This window comes from Syzygium oleosum, unplaced genomic scaffold (genome assembly GCF_021117445.2).
Source record: "Syzygium oleosum isolate NSW1041296 unplaced genomic scaffold, Sole_v2.1 Sole_v2.07, whole genome shotgun sequence".
NCBI classification, from domain to species: domain Eukaryota; kingdom Viridiplantae; phylum Streptophyta; class Magnoliopsida; order Myrtales; family Myrtaceae; genus Syzygium; species Syzygium oleosum.
Window position 1 is genome coordinate 1604926 of NW_026607491.1, and position 22984 is coordinate 1627909.

General features: G+C 38.4%; 1 pseudogene; it reads left to right on the forward strand.

Moving 5' to 3' along the window:
- The first annotated feature begins 7524 nt into the window (after positions 1–7524).
- On the forward strand, positions 7525–18416 carry LOC115666934 (uncharacterized; annotated as a pseudogene).
- Positions 18417–22984: the final 4568 nt, after the last annotated feature.

The following is a 22984-nucleotide window of genomic DNA, read 5'->3' on the forward strand; positions in this document are numbered from 1 at the left end:
ATCTCGACTCTCGAGGCATCTCGGTACACCCTCCGAGGCATCCCGACCTATGGGCATCCCGACACACGGGCATCGTCATCGTTGATTTGTGGGTGACGAAAATTACATTATTCTCATACAAGCCATGATAAATAAGTATTTGCACGCATGTACTCACCTTCTTTTTACATCATATATCCCTTAAAACAATGAAATGCATTATTCAAGCAAATAAGTATGAAGCAATATGTGATTAGACTCAAAAAGACAAAAATCTACTCAAAGTAAATCTACTCGGTTCATAAGGTAAATATATTCATATTTAGAAAGTAAATATATTCTGGTTTAAGAGTAAAATCTGTTCGGGTTCATAATATAAATATATCTAGATTTAAAGGGTAAAATCTACTCGATTCAGAAATACATATATACATATTTAGAGAGTAAATTCTACTCGGTTAAAAAATATATATATCCAAATTTTGAGAGTAAAATTTTCTTAGTTAAGAAATAGATATATCCAGATTCAGATTTAGAAGTAGATATATTCAGATTTAGAAAATAAAATCTGCTCAGTTCAGAAATAAGTATGTCTAGATTCATATCCAGATTTAGAGAATAAAATCTGCTCGGGTTCAGAAAAAAGTATGTCCAGATTCTGAGAGTAAAATTTGTTCCGGTTCAGAAATAAGTATGTCCAGATTCTGAGAGTAAAATCTATTAGAGTTCAAAAATACATATAGCCAGATTTAAATAATAAACTCTACTCGAGTTTAGAGATCAATATGTACATATTAAAAAATTAATAGATTTTATGTACGACGGTTAAATATGAACTTACCAAAATGACTTTTCCGAGTTGAAATTCATTATTTCCACTCACCAAATATACTCCACTTTAAGTAAAATGATTAACTACCCTTTAAACATGCATAAGACCAGCAAGGCGAATTCAACAACCAGCTCAAGGATAACATTTTCATGTTCAGATTTAACAATTGCCCTTGCCAACAATATCACACTTTAAGAAAACAATTCACACACATTTTGAACATGTACAAGACCAACAAAACAACAACCACCAAACCTACAATATCATAGCACATCAAAATGGCATATCACAATCATCCAAGTTAAAAGTGTCGAGTAGATTAAACTAACTTAATATCTAGAGTATTCATTTACCTCAAACGGAACTTAATCAATGCAAAGCTCAAATCACCTTGAGTTTTCTCTTGAAAGATGAAGTTGTTCCTTTCATACTTATAATTTCAAAAGTAGCGAAGCATTTCCCTTTGAAGTCTTTTTGGTAAAAAGGGTTATGCTATGGTAAGGATTATGCTTCCTCTTCTTAGAATTAATGTTTTAACTCTTAAGTGAAAGAAAACAAGTGTAAGCTTGCATGCAGAAGGAAGGCTACACGTGATAAGCTCACAAAACTTTCATCTTTTCGTTACCATGTGTTGTACAAATAGAACATAAAGAGTGAATCAGCTAGTAGTAGATGAAATGATGCCTAGCCTATATGTGTAAGTGTCTTCACCTTAAGAAGACAACTAATCCATTCATGCAAGATTAGAAGAGAACATGTGGTCATGTCTCACGTAGTGGATGGTCAAATGGAAGAAGAATTTGATGACTAATCCTTGTAGTGATGACACTTTGTCTTTAGGTGTCAAGTTAGCACGAGTCTCACTTTGGGAGAGACACATGGCTTGCATTTATCATTAGAAGGCCATGTCAAACTTTAAGTCTTTGCAGTAAGTTGCACATCATTGCAAAATAGATCGGTTTAGATGCATTTAGCAAGTCATTTGGTTTTGCGACTATGCAAAATATTGGCCAACTTTGCTTATTTTGGTGAAAATAAAGGCTGCTGGTCCAAACTTTGTTCTCCTCCCTGATTCAGTTTGCATGTCAATCATGAGTGCAGAAAATCAAAAGAAATTTTATTTTGATAAAGTACTGCATCAATGAGAAAGCTTTGTTTCCTCACGGTGTTATATTAATATATGTGGATGTCTGTACTGAATGTGTGAGATTTGATTTGAAGTCTAAAACAAATTAGAGAATTGCATGACTAAGCTCGTCTACTCTAAAAAGGACAATGGTGTTCGTCTATATAAGCTTCTTATGAATAAATTGTTTTGGACAAAGTTTCCTAAATTTCTCCGGATAAGCTCCATCTCATCTTTAAGGGAAAGAAATCATACCACTCCAAATTCAATTTGACTAAAAAACTACTCAAATAAATATACGAGAATAAAATCATTTCATGCTTTCAGTGCAACTTCCTCCTGTCACTATTACCATTTTTACCACTTCTCATAATTAACACTAATTATGAGCATATCCGATAGAAATTAAATATAACTCACGAGTACATATGACATTAATTATTGGGTCTGTTTTATATTTACGTGCAAAAAAGGCGTGTAAGCACACCATGCATCCCCCCTCATTTTGTTATTTGCCACATTTGAATGGCTTTCAGCTTAGGGCATATCAAAGAAGCCAATAATTGCCTTGCAATAATTATTTTTGAAAGTATCCGCCAATATTATGAATTACAGAAACAATTATGAACATGTCTATATGTGCTTCTCCGATCAAGAGATTGTTATCGATAGATCGGCTATACAAAAAACAGCTGGCTGATCTCATATACAACCTAAAAGATTTTCTTTGAAATAAATTCAATACTGAAACTCGTTCTAGAGATTTTGGATATTTAAAAGAAAAGGAATCGGTAGGATATTGACTCCACCTGTCAAATAATTAAATCATGAAATAGGTTAATTAATATAAACAATATGTAACAAGTTCTATTTAAAAACAATGATGTGCACACGAAAACAAAATAAAAAAGAAACATGTTGACCTATCATATAGGCTCTGTCTTATACGCCGCTACATGTCTTTGGTCCAATTATTCTTCACTTGTGTTGTGAAAATGCTGTCAATTCATGATCATGTTAGTTATGAAATTTACGCTACTAGTCAATTCATATCAATTAATTAATTCGCGAAAATAAGAGTATTGTGGTAATTTACCCTTCTAGACCACTCACAATGCAACAATAACGTGTCCTTTCTATCAACACGACACCTAAACATACTTGGACACGATTATATACGTATAAAGGCAATTCTAACTTACCAAAAAAAAAAGATATACTGCCTGTTTCTATACGATAACTTGATTCTTATAAATGCAATCCAATCAATATTTGGATCACCCACATCTATAATTGTCAAATCGGGACACAAAATGAGAATCGAAATTTAAAATTTTGTGAATTCTGAATAAAAATCGAATCAAATGGAATAGTAGGATTAAGTGAAACACCTAAAATTTGTATTACCCATCATAGAAATACTTAAATCAAGTAAGAAATATTACAAGATGCGAGATATTGAGTGAGATCCATGCCTTCTGCCAATGGGACGATAATTTTATACTTAGGCTTACGATTTTATGCTTAAAAAAATATTGTGAAGAAATAAAATAGTTGCATTTCATTGTTATGACAAATCTCTATGTGTCGTTTTATAGACAAGTGAATTCTACACGCCAAAAGGTTGTGTACATAGCTATGTAGAAAGAAATGCGACAAAGCTATATCCTCCTTTGATAGATAAAGATATAATAAATTTTTAATCGAGAGAACCAATAAATTTATATCGACGTAAAATTGTTAGTGAACTATAGATTTTTCTTATGATTCATAAATCACAATGCACCTGATAGATACATATCCTTTAAGAAATCGAATCATGAGAGAAAAATCGAGAATGGCCTAATTTTGATAATTTTGTACCCATTCTAAGCTTAGATCGCTCTTTGTCAGGTTCATAAGATGAGATAATATGAAATTTCTTCCATTTAATTTGCAAAATAAAAACTATAGATATGGTATTCTTCAAATTTACTACAGCAGAATAATGACCTATTTCTTTATGAAAAACTCTAGTTTTGAACAAGCAAGGTGACAATTATATTTTGTTGAAATCCATAACGTTTTATAATATTGCAAGAAACTTTGGAGATAGAAATTCAAAATGAAAAAAAAAAAACCTTATATTTTTATCTAATAAGCATCCGGCTTTTCGTGATAAATAGTCTTATATTTTAAGGTCTTTATTGTTAAAAGTATATTAGTCAATCTTTTTCATGAATACGTGGAATGATTTACTTATTAGCAATTATGTTTTTAATATACAATTCAAAGTCATTCGAAGTTAATGCGGAATTTCATCAATAAATCTTTTTAAAATATTTTGATAGGAAAGTCATTAAGTATTTCAACTTCCATACAAGCTGCTCATGGTATTAATTGTTGTGGACAAGATTTCCTAACGTTCTACGAGAAGCTCCGTCTGGTCTTCGAGGGAAAGAAATCATAGCACTTCAAATATTACCATAAATGGCCGAGAATTATATGATTTCATTCTTTTAGTGCAACTTCCTCCTGTCACTATTACCATTTTTACCGCTTCTCATAATTAACACTAATTACGAAGGTATCTGATAGAAAATAAATGTAACTCGCGTGTACATATGACATTAAGTATAGGGTCGGATTTTGTTCTATATTTATGTGCACGAAAGGCGCGTAAGCATACCATGCATGCCCCCTCATTTTGTTTTTAGCCATATTTGAAGGCAACCAGGTTTGGGCATATCGAAGAAGCCGACAATGGCCCTGCAATAATTAATTTTTAAAGCATATGCCAATAATAAGAATTACAGAAACAATAATGAATATGTCCATTTGTGCTTCTCCAACCACTACATGGTTATAGATGGATCAGCTATATAGAAAGCAGCTAATTGATCTCATATACAACTTGAAAAATTCTATAAGATTTTCTTTGAAACTAATTTATTAGTCAAACTCATTCTAGAGATTTTGGATATTGAAAAGAAAAGGAATCCATAGGATAGTGACCTCACCTGTCGATTAATTAAATCATGAAATAGTCTTATTAATATAAATAATCTATAACGAGATCTATTTAAAAACAATGATATGCACAAGAAAACAAACTAAAAAGAAACATGTTGACCCATCATATCATAGGCTCTATCTTAAACGATGCTAAATGTATTTGATCCAATTATTTTTCAATTGTGTTGTGAAAATGCTGTCAATTCATAATCATGATGGTTATCAAATTTAGACTACCAGTAATCCAATAATACCAGTACAACATTCCAGAAAGGAATAGCTCAGATAATGCATATTTGGTACGCAATTTGGCTATATAAATGGGAGGGTGGACCCACATAATTAGTCACGTATTACCGAGCTAGGATCGTGAATAAAAATTGCATAGATGGTAACACAATAACTCTTAAACTCTGGCCATTAGAAATTTAAGAGTTCTAAAGCTCAATGTTTTAAACTTTCTATCCCATACATTTTCCTCATTCAAGAGAAATACAATCGTCCTAATCTCTGACAAGAAATAAAAAATCTCACTGGCGACAACTCTGGTCAATTTCCAACCGAGGTAGTTTTTCACTCTATGGACTACATCACTTTTATTGCGGTAGCTTTTTTTCCATATTCCTTTGAAAAAACGTGAAATATTTGAAGTAGGGCTTATATATGCATGACCGAACCTTTATAAGCTTCGAAATTCATCACGATCGTCTTGAGCTTGTTCTTTATATGTCCCTCCAACATGTCTCTCTCTATATATCACTCATTAGATGTTTATCGTGATCGAAGGTTTTAATCTTGTTACATGGGTGCCCGATTTTTTGTAGGGTACGCTAGCTATTGTTTTTTTTTATGGAGTAAATCTACAAGTTACGTTTGAAATTTTATGAATGAAGGTAAAGTTTTGATATTTGTGTGGTTGACGCAGCATACTTCGAGCTCGAGGTGATAAAACAGTGATGTCACGTTTGCTTGCAGGTCTTCCAGGCAAGAAAAATGGTAGTGGTCTTTTAACTCTCAATGAAGCTTTTCGCTTGCGCATTTAGTGTTGAATTCTTTATTTTGGTTTGATGATTTTTTTGGCATTGAGAGTTATCCTTGTAGATCGAAGGATGTATGCTATTGATCTTTGTTTATCCCTTCTGGCTCGATTATTTTATCGTGGCTATGTTTACTTAATAAAGATTTTGAAGTAGTGGGATAATGATATGCAGATAGTACAGCTACGCAGTAGTCTTGAGCTTGCTTTTCTCGACCCATGGTTGACATGCAAATTGAATCGGGGGAGGAGAACAAAGTTTGGACCAGCAGATTTTTATTTCATCAAATTGAAGAAAAGTTGACCAATATTTTGGTTAGTCGCAAAACGAAATGACTTGCTAAATGCATCCGAGCATATCTATCTTGCAATGATATGCAGCTTACTGCAAAGACTTAAAGTACGACATCTTAATTGGGAGAGGTGCTGCTGGAGAGGAGTGGAGATTAGGATGACCTTTCCAATTGTTAAAGCTTAGCCAACTAAAGTCTATTATCCAAACAGAGGAGGCACTAACATATACCGGTTATCCCACCAAAGTCTATTATCAACTGGAGTATTTGATGGGACTCCGGTGAAGTACACTTTTGAGGAGTCGCGATGTAAGTTCTTACTCGTCTGGTCATTTGCTGGGAAAATTACCAAAAAAGTCCTAAATCTTTTGCAAATGTGCAAATTCAGTCCTAAACCTTTTTTTTTGTCAATTCAGTCCTAAACCTTTTGCAATTGTGCCAATTCAGTCTATCCGGCCACTTTTGGCCGGCCGACGCTGACGTGGACGCCGGCTGGCGCCGGCCCGCTGACGTGGCAATTTTTAATAATAATAGTTATTATTTTTCTCTTTTTTTATTTTTCCTATCTTCTTCCCCGGCCGCCGATCCGGCAACCGGCGAGAGGCTGAGGCCGGCGAGGTGGACCTTGCCATCACCGGGCGAGGTCGACCTCGCCCAGCGACGGCGAGGTCGACCTCGCCAGATCTGGGCGATGCCTCGCCCAGCGACGGCGAGGTCGACCTCGCCAGATCTGGGCGATGCCTCGCCCAGCGACGGCGAGGCCGCCCAGATTTGGCGAGCTCGACCTCGCCTGGCCATGACGACGGCGAGGCCGCCCAGATCTAGCGAGACCTCGCCGTCGCCGGGCGAGGCCTCGCTCAGATCTGGTGAGGTCGACCTCGCCTTGGCCATGGCGAGGTCGACCTTGCCCGGCGATGGTGAGGCTGGCCCTCGCCAGTGCCGGCGAGGGCTAGCCTCGTCGGCCTCAGCCTCTCGCCGGATCGGCGACCGGAGAAGAAGATAGGCGAAAAAAAAAAAGAAAGAGCAAAAAATAAAAAAATTCGAAAAATAATAAAAAAATTATTAAAAATTGCCACGTCAGCCGGCCGACGTCCACGTCAGCGCCGGCCGACCAAAAGTGGCCAGATGGACTGAATTGGCACAATTGCAAAAGGTTTAGGACTTTTTTGGTAATTTTCCCGTCATTTGCCCGCTCTTTTTAATGCTTTATTCTTCTTAATTTTTTTGGTTCTCAATTCGACACTTGACACACGGAGTTCCACAGATGATTCTTCATGGTGTTTTGAAAGGGTCGGAGATTCTTCGCAGCTGCAATAGGTGCAACAACTCTGAAGTAAGCAACTGATTGTAATTTGATTTATTTCTCTTTATGTTCCATCATGGAGTTGTAGAATATAGTAAGAGGTGGGAGTTTGTAAGGTAACTTATCTTCTACACTGAACCGTGCAGTACATTAGCCTCGGCAAGTTTGAGCGTCCTGCTGGAAGGAAGATCAAGAAGACGTATTCTTGCATCTACTTCGAGAATGGCAAGACCGTCAACCAAGTTTGTCGGAGCTGAGCGCCACTCCCAAGGATATGCTTGTTCATCGGCTTCCTTTAATGGCAGGTTCTGCTTTTAGTTGGCTAAGCATTAACACTTGGAAAGGTCATTCTAACGTCGACTCCTCTCTATCGGCACCTCCCTCGATTAAGATGTCACACTTTAATTCTTTGTAGTAAGTTGCATATCATTGCTTTCTAGCAAAAAAAAAAAGTTGCATATCATTGCAAGATTGATCGCTTTAGAAGCGTTTAGCAAGTCATTTCGTTTTGTGACTGTCCAATATTGGTCAACTTTGCTTGTTTTAGTGAAATTAAAATCTGCTGGTCCAAACTTTGTTCTCCTCCACCGATTCAGTTTGCATGTCAATCATGAGCGAAGAAAATCTAAATAAGTTTTATTTTGATAAAGTACCCCATCAATGAGAAAGCTTTGTTTCCTCATAGTGTTATATTAATATATGTGGATGCCTGTATTAAATACGTGAGATTCAATTCGAAGTCCAAAACAATATACAGAATTGCATGACTAACCTCGTCTACTCCAAAAAGGACAAAGGTGTTCGTCTATACAAGCTTCTTATAAATAAATTGTTTTGGACAAAGTTTCCTAAAGTTCTCCAGAGAAGCTCTATCTCATCTATGAGGGAAAAAATTCGTAGCCCTCCAAATTGAATTCGACTCATAAACGACTCAAATAAATATACGAGAATCAAATGATTTCATGCTTTTAGTTAAAGTTCCTCCAATCACTATTACCATTTTTACCACTTCTCATAATTAATACTAATTATGAGCGTATCCGATAGAAATTAAATATAACTCACGAGTACATATGACATTAATTATAAGGTCAGATTATGTTCTATATTTACATGCAAGAAAGGCGAGTAAACATACCATGCATATCCCTTAATTTTGTTTTTTGCCATATTTGAAGGGCAATCAGGTTTGGGCATATCGACGAAGCTAATAATTGCCAAGCAATAATTATTTTTGTAAGTGTGCGCCAATAAGATGAATTACAGAAATAATTATGAACATGTCTATTTGTGAATTTCCGACCACGAGAAGGCTATCTATGGATCGGCTACATAGAAAGGAGCGAGATGGTCTCATATACAACCTGAATAAATTCTATAAGATTTTCTTTGATATAATTCATTACTGAAACTCGTTCTAGAGACTTTGGATATTTAAAAGAAATAGAATCCATAGGATATTGACCCCCCACTTATCAATTAATTAAAGGGATAAGTGCGCTGAAAGTTCTAAAACTGGTTATGAGAGTGAAATTGAGTCCTAAACATACAAAATATGCAATCAAGTCCTACAACTTGCCAAATTGGTGCAATCGAGTCCTTCCGTTTACTTAGTCTATGGGTTATGGAAAATGTTGACGTGGTTTTTTATAATATTTTCTTTCTCTTATATGGTGACGACGTAGCTAAAACATGAAACATAAGGTTAAAACGACGTCATTTTGGTCAAAATCTAGTAGGGGCCGCCACTGGCTGTGAATGGCGGCCCTCCGCCAGATCTAGCCGAGGGCCGGTGACCCTCGCCTAATCTTGAGGAGGGCTGCGACCCTTCCCAAATTTGGGCAAGGGTCTCCCGCCACTGGCCGGAGCCCGCGACCCTCGCCAACCCCTAGTTAGCCATCCCCCCATCGCAAGCCCTTTCCGACGATGGTGGCGCGGCAGCAGCAAGAGCCTGCTTATTAGTCAGTCAATTTGATTAGTAGTTGCATAATCAATCTGTTAGTTTTTACAACTCGTAAATATGGTAAGAGAGCTATGTTCCTGCATGGATAGGCACAATCTTCTCTGGGGTGTGCATGAATACATGCAATGATTTAATTATTAGCAATTATGTTTCATATACACAATTCAAAGTCAATCAAAGTTAATGCGGATTTTCAACTATAAATATTTTTAAAATTTAATAGGAAAGTCATTAAGTACTTCAACTTCCATACAAGCCTCTCATGGTATTAATTGTTTTGGACAAGCTTTCCTATAGTTCTCTAGAGAAGCTACGTCTCGCCTTCAAAGGAAAAAAAATCACAGGACTCCAAATTCAATTGGACTAAAAAACTATTCACCTAAATGTACGATGAATTCAATGATTTTATGCTTTTAGTGCAGCTTCCTCCGGTCATTATTACCATTTTAACCTCTTCTTATAATTAAGTCTAATTAGGAACGTATAGATAGATTTTAGATATAACTCACGAGTAGATATGACATTAATTATAGGATCAGATTATGTTTTATATTTACATGCAAGAAATTAGATATAACTCACAATTACAAATCACATTAATTATATGGTTGGATTCTGTTCTATATCTACATGCGTGAAAGGCACGTAAGCATACCATTCATACCCCATCATTTTGTTTTTTGCCAAGGGCAATCAAATTTGGGCTTATCGAAGGAGTTAATAATTGCCCTGCAATAATTATTTTTTAAAATAATCGGCCAGTAATAGGAATTACAGTAACAATTATGAACATGTTCATTTTTGCTTCTACCACTAGAATAGCCATATTAAGTCCATGGCACAAGTATAACTTAGCAAGAAATATGTGTGAAATCTATTGTTGGATCGGCTATATAGGAAGCAACTTTCTAATCCCATATATAGCCCTACTAAATTGTACATTTAATAATTGCTTTCAAAGAAATTAATTACTGAAACTCAATTTAGAGATTTCAAATATATAAAAGGAAAAGAATCCATAGGATATTGACTCCACTTGTCAATAAATCAAACCATAAAATATGTTTATCAATCTAACTAAACTTCAACAGCTTTTATCTGAAAAGAAAGGTATGCACAACAAAACACAATAATATAAAATATAAAAAAAAAAACATGTTGGCCCATCATATCATAGGCTCTATTTTATACGACGCTAAATGTCATTGATCCAATTTTTCTTCACTTGTGTTATGCAAATGCGTTATTTGCAATTCATAATGATAATTTGTTTTGAAATTTACTCTACCAATAATCAATAAAACCATCTCAACAAGTTGTGAGGCACACCTCACAATATGCGCATTTGGTATGTAATTTGGTTCATGACTGGGGAGGGTGGGCTCACATAATTATCCACGCATTTCCGAGCTAAGGACGTCAAGAATGGAAATGGCATTAATGGTAAGGCAATAACTCTTAAACTCTAGCCATTAGTAATTTGAGAGTCTTAAAGGTCAAATTTTTAACCTTTCTTTCACCTACATCTTCCTCATCTTCTTTCACATAGATCTTCCTTGTCCAAAAGAAATACAATCATCCTAATCTCTCCAGCAAGGAACAAATCGTGCCGGCGGCGACACCTCTGGTCAATTTCCAACCAAGGTACTTATTCAATCTATGGATTGTACCATTTTTATTGCTGTTGGTTTTTTTTTTTTTCATTTTCCTTTGAAAAAGTGAGAAATATTTGAAGGATGGCTCAAATGTGCATTACCGAACCTCTAAAAGCTTCGAAATTCACTATGATAGTCTTGAGCTTGGTCTTTGTGTGTCACTACAACATGTCTCTCTCTATAGATCACTCATTGCAAGTTTGTTTGATCAACAGATTTAACCTTTGTACATGGGTGCATGGTTTTTTGTGTGGTAGGCTAGCCGTTGTTCTTTTTCATATAGTAAATCTGCGAATTCTGTTTAAAATTCCATATATAACAGTAAAAATTTGATCTTTTGGCGGTTCATGCAGTGTACTTCGAGCTCGAGGTGATAAAACGGAGACGTCGCATTTGCTCGCAAGTCTTCCAGACAAGAAAAATGTTAGCGGTCTTTGAACTCCCGGTGAAGCTTTTGTCTTTCGAATTTTCTGTCCAATTTTGTTATTTTGCTTCTATGAATTTCTGGCGCTAATAGTTTGCCGTGTGGATCAAGGTTTCATGCTATTAATCTACACTTTTCGCTTCCGGCTCAACTATTTTATTGTGGCTATGTTTACTTAATAAAGATTTTGAAGTAGTGGGCTAATGATATGCAGTTAGTCTAGTTATCTGATATATATCTACTGAAATGAAACATTTTAATTGTCTTGTGGCACTTAAAAATACCATGATGTCGTTGCGTTGCGTGACATACCCTCATCGTCTCTAAGTAATTCTATCCGTAGGGTTGTAATTAATGCTGTCGGTTTATTACAAACTTACTTGAAGTTTAACTTTCTGGGATTATCTCATAACTTGACTAAAGGGTGGAAACGGCATTTCGAACCAAGTTGGAAATGTGTTAAGAAGGTCATCTAGGATCGCGGACAATTACTTTCCTATATTTTTGGATTGTAAGAGGTGCCTAACACTTTTTCCGTTGCCAAACTAAATCTTACATTCCTGTTTAAAGCCTATGAGACTTTCTTCAGCTCCTTTATCTTCAGTTATATGTCCAGAAAGATAAGGTCATGGCTTGAACACAATAATAAACAAGTACATGTAGATCTTTCTCTGGCCTATTTTCGTATCTTAAAGTACAAAAAATGCCAATTTTCTGCCTCCCTCTGATAGTTCGCGCATCTAGCTGACTTGAACAGACATTGTATGGAAGCTCGATGATGAGAGCCAAGCCTGTTAGAAATCTAACTTCTGAAAACTTCCCCTATTTCTGTTCCTCTCACAATGAGAATTGGTCGAATTGTTCCCTCAGATGTTTCTAATCCTCCTTCATCTACCCTTGACATGAAAAAGGATGTTGCCAAACACTTGATCCTTATTAGAAGACTAACTTTTATGGGGAAATTTTTAAACTTCCAAACATGATATTTTGAAAGAGATCTAAATAGCATCAATGCATCCGCTTTCCCACTCCATTTAGATCGAAAAGGTTCGGTCATTAATATCACCTACTACTGCCATATAAATCATAGAGTAGCCCAGTCCCCGATCTCAAAAGGTTGAGATTATAGAGAGAATACTTGTCTAAACTCAAATCCTCAAGCTCTAGCAGAGTTTAATCATGATTCAGATTTGCTTACTAAAACTCTCCAAAATCATTTCGCAAGAAGAACACTAGAAGTGCCAAAACTTGTGTACGGCGCTCACTTTAGTGCCAAAAGTTTGTTTCGGATCACTTAAGTGCCAAAATCGGAGAAAAACGATCACTTAAGTACCAACGGCGAGAAATTCCGGCCAAATTAATAAGTGGCTTTTTAATTAAAATTTTAATCTACGTGACATTTCCACGTGTATATTTCGAATTTCTCAGTCCTACGTGGCATTTCCACGTGTAAATTTCGAATTTTTAATTATTTTTTGATTTTTTTTCTTTTTTTTTTTCTTCTTCTTCTTCATTTGGCCGGTGACCGGACACCGGCCACCGGCCATGGCCGGCCGCCTGGCCTCGCCCGGACGAGGCCGCCGTCGCCCGCCACGGGCGAGGCCCGGCCGACCTTTGCCCGGGCAAGGGCGGGCGAGCCCCGGCGAGGGTTGGCCTAGCCTTGCCTCGGGCGAGGGTCGGCCCCTCCGAATGGCGAGGGCCGGCCTCGCCTCGCGGGCAAGGGCGAGCCCCGGCGAGGCGAGGTCGGCCCTCGCCGGATCCGGCGGAGGCCGGCCCTTGCCCGAGGCCACGGCGGCCTCGGCGGGGTCGCCTTCCCCTGGCGACCCCGGCGAGGCCGCCGTGGCTGGGCTAGGGCCGGCCTGGCCTCGCCGGATCTAGCGAGGGCCGCCTCGCCTCGCTTGGGCAAGGGAGACCCCGGCTAGGCCGCCATGGCCACGGGCGAGGCCGGTCTCACCTCGCCGGGGCTCGCCCTTGCCCGGGCGAGGCGAGGCCGGCCTCGCCCGGATCCGGCGGGGCGGCCCTCGCCTCGCCGGGGCTCGCCCTTGCCCAGGGCGAGGCCGGGTCGGCCCTCGCCCGGACCCGGCGGGCCGGCCCTCGCCAAGGCCACGGCGGCCGGCCGGGGTCGCCTTCCCCGGGCGATGCCCGGCGATGCCACCTTGGCACGGGCGAGGCCGGCCTCGCCTCGCCTCGCCCGGGCAAGGGCGAGCCTCGGCGAGGCGAGGGCCGGCCTCGCCTCGCCCGTGGCGGGCAATGGCGGCCTCGTCCGGGCGAGGCCAACCGGCCGGCCATGGCCGGTGGCCGGTGTCCGGTCACCGGCTAAATGAAGAAGAAGAAGAAAGAAAAGAAAAAACAGAAAAAAAAAATCAGAAAAAATTTAAAATTATTAAAATATTATTAAATATTATCCTCGTCAGCTCCGACGTGCCACGTAGGACTGAGAAATTAATAAAATATGGCCACGTCAGATTTCTGGCTACCCAAATCGGAGTTGACACTTAAGTGATCGTTTTTTAAAAAAAGTGGCACTTAAGTGATCCGAAACAAACTTTTGGCATTAAAGTGAGCGTCGTACATAAGTTTTGGCACTTCTAGTGTTCTTCACCCAAATCATTTCGCAGTTGATAAATGTGGAACACGTAAGCCATAAATATCTTCTTCTTGAAAAGTCATGCACTTACGTCTTAATTTAGAGGGGATTCTTATGTATGCTGCTGGACTTGGCCAATACTGCATAACTCTCTTATGCTATTCTTTAAGGTAAGTCATGCTGAAATAGTGACTGGTATGAATCTGATATTGCATTTAGGTAATTCGTATGACTATTTTTGGCATTTCTCATCTTTGTACCTATGTTTTGTGTCTCGCATATAAGCTGGATAAGATATTTAGTGAGGATTTGATTAACGCTTTCGTCAGGACGCTTAACGTGTGTTGGAGAGGTGAGAAGGTTTCTCCCCCTTTTTCATGTCAAATTTTGCCGTGCTTGCATATAAGCTAGATAAGATATCTAATGAGGATCTGATTATAACGGTTTCATCGAGATGCTTTGATAATTCAACCGAATTGTGCATCGTGTTTCAGAGAGCTTTAAGAATGAGAAGTTCTTCTGATATCTAATAGATAACAGTCATATCCGTACTCACATGGAAGCTCATTGATGATGCGTTAAGTAAGAAACTGGTACGTCTTCATACATTCACATATTCTCCTGTATAATCTTGGCAATGGCTTAGAAAGAAGACGAAGGTTCTTCATGAAACTCTTCACTAGGGATTTCTTGAAGAAAACATGAGCTTTCCGTTTTGACATCAAGCCCCGCAGTGCAATTAAAAAGAACAGAATCGTCCAAAGAAAATCAGTAAGCTATCCTAGAGAAAACAAAGATATCGCTTGGACAATGTCTTTCCATTATGTCCTTAATCGCCACAATCCATGTGTGTGTAAAGCTTGTAAATTGGCATGTCGTTATGCTATAGCTGGTGGATTTTGTGCTGTCGTGGTCTATATGAATGTTAACTATCATAAACTGTAAGTATCTTTGTTTATGTAGGCATTCCGCTTTAATTATACTACGATAAGAGTTATTTTGTTCCGTGATATTTCTATAGTTGCCTTTACCCTATCAGCAGGGCTTTACAACAATGCCACACTTTACATCGTATGCATGACTTCTTGTTTTTCATTCTGCTAAGGAAAGTATACTTTTTTCCCTTGCAGTACTAACGTCTTTTACTTTTAAGATTCTTACATTCTACTTGTGTCAATTAGTCTTCTATCTCAACTAAATAAAATTATTATTTTGTTTTCTAGACCTTTGGGCGTGAACTCTTTCCAATGACAAAGGACAACGAGTGCAGAAAATATACTGGACTGAGCTATTACATTCCCAGAACACATGATCTGAAGCGTGCATATCCGTTGTTAACGAATGTAACTCGTCTAGGAATGTTGAGCAACAAGAAACAAGCAATTGAAGCAGCCATCAAAGGGCCAAATGTTTTTCTAAGGAGTGTTTATCCATTGGACAAAGCTAATGTGTCACTTGGTACCGATTCCAATTGTCTGTCTATTCCAGGGCAAGTTCGAGTTGGACTTGCAGCGAGGCCCTCGCCATCTCCGTACATGGCTAACGTGTCACTTGGTACCGATGGTATGAGCACTGGAAGAAGGGATCTCAAGGATTCATGTCAAGGTGATGCCCTAGCGAATTCTCACAATCTTGACGAAATCCTAAAGGCAAAAAGTCAATGACGTTCTTGGTTCAGAAAATGTCGTGTATATGCCGATAAGGAACTCTTTTAGGAAGGTCGGTAACGGAAGATTGTTGAGGACAGCCAATGGTGAGGCAACAGCAGACAATCGGAACTCTGCTCAAACTTCGGGGGCAACTAGTCAAGTGGGCATAGTTGAAGCAAATGCTCATCTTGCTTCAGAGAGCAATTCGAATCTGGGATGTAACGCAAAAAAACATAAAGCTTGCACAAGAAAGGAGCTAGCCATGGCTAGTGAGTCTGGCCCTAACATATACCCATTGTCTAATCAGAGTTTATTATCGACTGGAGTATTTGATGGGGCTCCAGTGAAGTACACTTTGAGGAGCCGTGATGTAAGTTCTTTCTCGTATGGTCATTTGCCCAGTCTCTTTAATGTTGTATTCTTCTTAATTTTTGCGGTTCTTTATTCGACACTTGACACGCGGAGTTCCACAGATAATTCTTCATGGTGTCATAAAAGGGTCAAAAGATTCTTTGCAGCTGCAACGGATGCAACAACTCTCTAAGTAAGCAACTGACTGTACTTCGATTTATTTCTCTTTCTATTCAATCATAGAGTTGAAGGGGATAGTAAGGGCGCGATTGGAATCCATTCTGGAGTAGAAATTCTCTCCAGAATGCATTCCGGAACAAAATTGCGTTTGTTAAAAAATTTACGGAATGCAGTCTGGAGCAATTTTTGCATTCTGGAATAAAAATGCGTTTGTTAAAAATACTTGATTCCAGAATGTATTCTTGATTACAAAATGCATTTTTTATTCCAGAATGAGTTTTGGACAATAAAAAAAGAAGCTACTTTTTGTAGCTTCTCTCTTCCGGAATGCATTCTCCCTATTTTCTCTCTTTTTCTCACTAATTTTTTTTTCAGAAAATGCATAAAAATTGAAAAATTCCAGAAAATTTCATAAAAATTTTCAGAAAATAAAAAAAAGTCAGATTTCGATAAAATAGGAAATTTGGTGAATTTTTTTCAAAAAATATAAAAAAATCAAAAATTTCAAAACTTCACAGAATGGCTTAGAATACCTTTGGGCACCCACTTTGAGTGAAATTTAATTTTTTTGATATGCACAAAAAAATCAAAAAATCAAAAATTTCAAAACTTCACAAAATAGCTTAGAATACCTTTGGGCACCTACTTTGAGTGAAATTTAATTTTTTTGAGGTGCCCAAAAAAATCAAAAATTAAAAAATTTCAAAACTTCACAAAATGGCTCAGAATACCTTTGGACACCCACTTTGAGTAAAATTTAATTTTTTTGAGGTACCCAAAAAAATTAAAAAATCAAAAATTTCAAAACTTCACAAAATGGCTTAGAATACCTTTGGGCACCTACTTTGAGTGAAATTTATTTTTTTTAAGGTGCCCAAAAAAATAAAAAAATAAAAAAAGATTTCTGTTCCAGAAATCAATTTCTGGAGTAGAATTAGTCATGTTTTATCAAACAGATTTCTTCTCCAAAAATCAATTTCTGGCAAGAATTCCGGAAATCAATTTCTGGCATGAATTTGATTTCTGAAGCAGAATGGTTACCATTCATGCTCTAAGGTGCGCATGGCAACGATTCTGTACCAAAAAATTGATTTTGCTCAGAAATGATTATTTTTTATTTCATGCTTGGGAACAATTTCTAGGCATTTGAAGGCGTTTGGTAACTGCCTAAAATTTCTATTCTTAGAATAGAAAAAGAACAGAAATGCATTTGGTAACTACACAATTTTTTTTATTAATAATATTTTAAATTTTTTAATATTTCTTTTTTTTTCTTTCTTTCCCTTCCCTTCTTTGGCCATGGCCGATCGCCGGCGCCAACAACCGACCACAGGCTAGGGCCGGCAAGGGTGTCGCGGCCCTCGCCACCGTACTCGCCGTCGCGACCCATCTCCCTTGCTTGGGTCGCAACGGCGAGGTCGGCCTCGCCATGGCTAGGCGAGGCCTCGCCGTCGCAGCCGCAAGCCACCCTCGCCGGCCACTGGCGAGGGCCGTGACGCCCTGGCCTGTGGCCGGTCGCCGGCGGTAGGCAAAGAACAACAAACCAAGAGGAAGAAGAAAACCAAGAAGAATAAAAAATGGAAAAACTGTTCCCAGAATCAAAAAACTACTTTTTTTTTTACTTCTTGATTCTGTTCCAAAACTGATTCTAAAAATAATTTTTTGTAAATTTGTGCCCGGGCACAAAATTTTAACAAATGAATTTTTGTTCTCAAACTGATTCCGAAAATAAAGGAACAGAAATTTTTACTATTTGGCAACTTGTTGAACGAGCCCTAAGAGTTGAGGATTTGTAAGGCAACTTGTCTTCTACGTTGAACAATGCAGTACATTAGCCCCTGCCAGTTTGAGCGCCATGCCGGAGGGAAGACCAAGAAGCCGTGTTCTTGCATCTACTTGGAGAATAGCAAGAGCATCAACCAAGTTTGTCGGGAGCTAAGGGCCACTCCCAAGGATTATCCTTTTTCATCGGCTTCCGAAAATCACCGGTTCCGCTTTTACTTGGCTAAGCTTTATCAATTGGGAAGGTCAAGTCAATCATTAATGCAAAAAAGCAAAAGAAATTTTATTTGGATGAAGTACTGCATCGATGTGAAGCTTTGTTTGACTGTCTTATATTATTATATGCGGATGTTTGTACTTTATTCACTAGATTCAATTTGAAGTCCAAAACAAAATAGAGAATTGCATGTAACGTTACGTTTGGTAAACATTAAGTTTTCGAAATAATTTTTACTTAAAAATGATTCTTTTTTATTATGTTTTCGGAAATAATTTCTATGCAATTGAAAATATTTGGTAACGGTCCAAAATTTCAATTTCTGAAATAGAAAAAGAACAAAAATGAGTTTGGTAACTATACAAAATTTCTTTTTATTAATAATATTTTAATATTTCTTTCTTTCTTTTTTCTTCTTTTCCTTCTTGGCCATGGCCGGCGACCGGCCGGCGAGGGCGAGCCTTGAGGGCGGCCCTTGCCAACTCAGGCGAGGGCTGAAAATGGTCGGCGAGGGCCGCCCTCGCCCAGGCCGCGAGGGTCCAGCCCTGGCCCTCGCCGGTGAGGGCCGCGACGCTCTTGCCGACTCTGGCCTGTGATCGGTCGCCGGCGACCCAGCCATGGCCAAGAAAAAGAACAGGAAAGAAGAATAGGACAGAAGAAAAAGAAAACAAAAATCTTTTCTATTTCTCATTCTTGTTCTCAGAATCAAGAATCAACTTTTTTTTGCTTAATGATTCTATTCCAAAACTGATTCTGGGAACAAATTTGTGAAAATTTGTGCTCGGGAACAAAAAATTTACCAAACGAATTTCTATTGCAAAACTAATTTTGGAAACAAAAGAATAAAATCAGTACTATTTTACCAAACCCACCCCTAACCACGTCTGCTCCGAAAAGGACAAATGTGTTAGCCTATACAAGCATCTTATGAATAAATTGTCTTGGATAAAGTTTCCCAATGTTCTCCTGGGAAACTCTATCTCATCTACGAGGGAAAGAAATCATAGCACTCCAAATTCAATTTGACTCAAAAACTACTCACACAACTGCACGAGAATTAAATGATTTAATGCTTTTAGTGCAACTTCCTCCCGTCATTATTACCATTTTTATCACTTCACATTATTCACACTAATTATGAACGTATCCCATAGAAATCAAATATAACTCACTTGTACATATGACGTTAATTATAGAGTCGGATTTTGTATGGGAAAATTGTCAAATCAGTCCTAAACCTATTGTACGGCGGCCAATTCAGTCCTAAACCTTTTAATTTTGCTAATTCAGTCCTAAACCTTTCTAATTCTTGCCAATTTAGTCCTTCCGGCCAATTTTGGCCGGGCGGCGCTGACGTGGCCGCCGGCCAGCGCCGACCGTCCGGCCAACGCTTACGTGGCAATTTTTTATTATTTTTTTTCAATTTTTTAATCTTTTTTTTTCTTTTTTTTCTGATTTCTTCCTCTGGCCGGTCCGGCGGCCGGCCAGAGGGGAGGGCCGGCGAGGTCGACCTCGCTGGCCTCGCCGCTGCTGAGGCGAGGCCGACCTCGCCGTCGCCTGGGGCGCGACGGCGTGGTCGAGCCTCGCCAGATCCGGGCGAGGCTCGACCTCGCTGTCGCAACCCAGCGACGGCGAGGTCGGCTCGCCGCCGGCCGGGCCTCGCCTCGCCCAGCAGCGGCGAGGCCGACCTCGCCGTCGCTTGGGTCGCGAGGCCGACCTCGTCGTCGCTTGGGTCACGACGGTGAGGTCGGCCTTGCCTCAGTAGCGGCGAGGCCGGCGAGGTCGACCTCGCCGGCCCTCCCCTCTGGCCTGCCGCCGGTCGCCGGACCGGCCAGAGGAAGAAATCAGAAAAAAAAAAAAGAAAAAAAAAGATTAAAAAATTGAAAAAAAATAATAAAAAATTGTCACGTCAGCGTTGGCCTGACGGCCGGCAGCCACGTCAGCGCCGGCTGGCCAAAATTGGCCGGAAGGACTGAATTGGCAAGAATTAGAAAGGTTTAGGACTGAATTGACCGCCGTACAATAGGTTTAGGACTGATTTGACAATTTTCCCGATTTTGTACTATATTTACGTGCACTGAAGGTTCGTAAGCATGCCTTGCATGGCAATATTCCCTCATTTTGTTTATTGCCATATTTGACGGGCAATCAAGTTTGGGCAAATCGAAGAAGCCAATAATTGCCATGCAATAATTATTTTTAAAAGTATTCGGCAATAATATGAATTTTAGAAACAATAATGAACATGCCCATTTGTGCTTCTCCGACCACTAGATGGCTATCGATGGATCGACTATATAGAAAGCAGCCGGCCCATCTCATATACAAGCTGAAAAAATTCTATAAGATTTTCTTTGAAATAAATTTACTACCAAACCTTAATCTAGAGATTTTGGATATTTAAAAGAAAAGGAAATCATAGGATCTTGACCTCACCTTTGAATTAATTAAATCATGAAATAGGTTTATTAATATAAATAATATGTAATGAGTTCTTTTAAAATCAAGGATATGCACACGAAAACAAAATAAAAAGAAACTAGATGATCCACCATATCATACGCTATGTCTTATACGATGCTAAATGTCTTTGATCCAATTATTCTGCACTTGTATTGTGAAAATGCTGTGAATTCATAATTATGATGGTTATGAAATTTACTCTACCAGTAATCCAATAATACCAGCTAAACATCCCACAGGTCATGCCACAGATACTGCATATTTGGTATGCAATTTGGCTCCATGAATGGGGAGGGTGGGCCCACATAATTAGTCACGTATTACCGAGCTAGTATATGAATGGAAATCGCTTAGATGGTAACGCAATAACTCTTAAACACTGGCCATTAGTAAGTTAAGAGTCCTAAAGGTCAAATTTTTAAACTTTCTGTCATATACATCTTCCTCGTCCAAGAGAAATACAATCGTCCTAATCTCTCCGACAAGGAACAAACATTCCCGCAGGCGACTACTTTGGTCAAGCAACTCTTCATTAGTGATTTCTTGAAGAAAAACTGAGCTTTCTGTTTTGACATCAAGCCCTGCAGTGCAATTACAAAGAATTGAGTGCTTAAAAGAGAAAACAAAAACCTCACTTGAACAGTGTCTTTCCATTATGTCCTTAATCACCACAATGCATGTTTGTGTAAAGCCTTTGAATTGGCATGTCATTATGTTGTAGCTAGTGGATTTTGTTCTGTTGTGGTCTATATGACTATTAACAATCATAAACTGTACGTATCTTTGTTTATGTAGGCAGTCCGCTTTAATTATACTACGTTAAGCGTTATTTTGTTCCATCAAATTACTATAGCTGCCCATACCCTATCGATAGGGCTTTATATCAGAGCTACAATTTAACTCATATGCATGACTAGATGTTTTTCATTCTGCTAGGGAAAGTATACTTTTTACCCTTGCCGTACTCACTTCTTTTACTTTTAAGATACTTAGATTCTATTTGTGTCAATTAGTCTTCTATCTCCCCTAATTAAAATTATTCATTAATTTTCTCGACCGTCGGGCATGAACTTTTTCCAATGACAAAGGACAACGGATGCACGTAATTCAATTTGACTAAAAAACTACTCACCTAAATGAACAAGGAATTCAATGATTTTATCCTTTAACTGCAGCTTCCTCCGGTCATTATTACCATTTGTACACTTCTCATAATTAAGTCTAATTATGAACGTATCTCGTAGAAATTAGATATAACTCACAGATACATATGACAATAATTATACGGTTGGATTCTCTTCTATATCTACACGCATGAAAGCCACGTAAGCATACCATTCATACCCCCTCTTTTTTTTTTGGCCATATTATGGGGCAATTAATTTAGCGCTTATCGAAGGAATTAATAATTGCCCTGCAATAATTATGAATATGTTCATTTGTTCTTCTCCGACCACTGGAATAGCCATATTAAGTCCGTGGCACAAGTATAACTCAGCAAGAAATATGTGTGAATTCTATCGATGGATCGGCTATATAGGAAGCAACTTGCTGATCGCATATAGCCCGACTAAATTGTACATATAATAATTGCTTTGAAAGAAATTAATTTACTGGAACTCATTTTAGAGACTTCAGATATATAAAAGGAAAAGAATCCATAGGATATTGACTCCCACTTGTCGATTAATCAAACCATAAAATATGTTCATCAATTTAACTAATCTTTAACGACTTCTATTTGAAAAGAAAGGTACGCACAACAAAACACAATAAATAAATAAAAACATGTCGACCCATCATATCATAGGCTCTCTTTTATACGACGCTAAATGTCATTGATCCAATATTTCTTCACTTGTGTTCTGAAAATGCTTTATTTGCAATTCATAAGGATAATTTGTTTTGAAATTTACTCTACCAATAATCAATAAAACCATCTCAACATGTTGCGAGGCACACCTCACAATATGCACATTTGGTATGTAATTTCGCTCATGACTGGGGAGGGTGGGCTCACATAATTATCCACGTATTACCGAGATAAGGACGTCGAGAATGGAAATGTCATAAATGGTAAGGCGATAATTCTTAAACCCTAGCCTTTAGTAATTCGAGAGTCTCAAAGGTCAAGTTTTTAACCTTTCTTT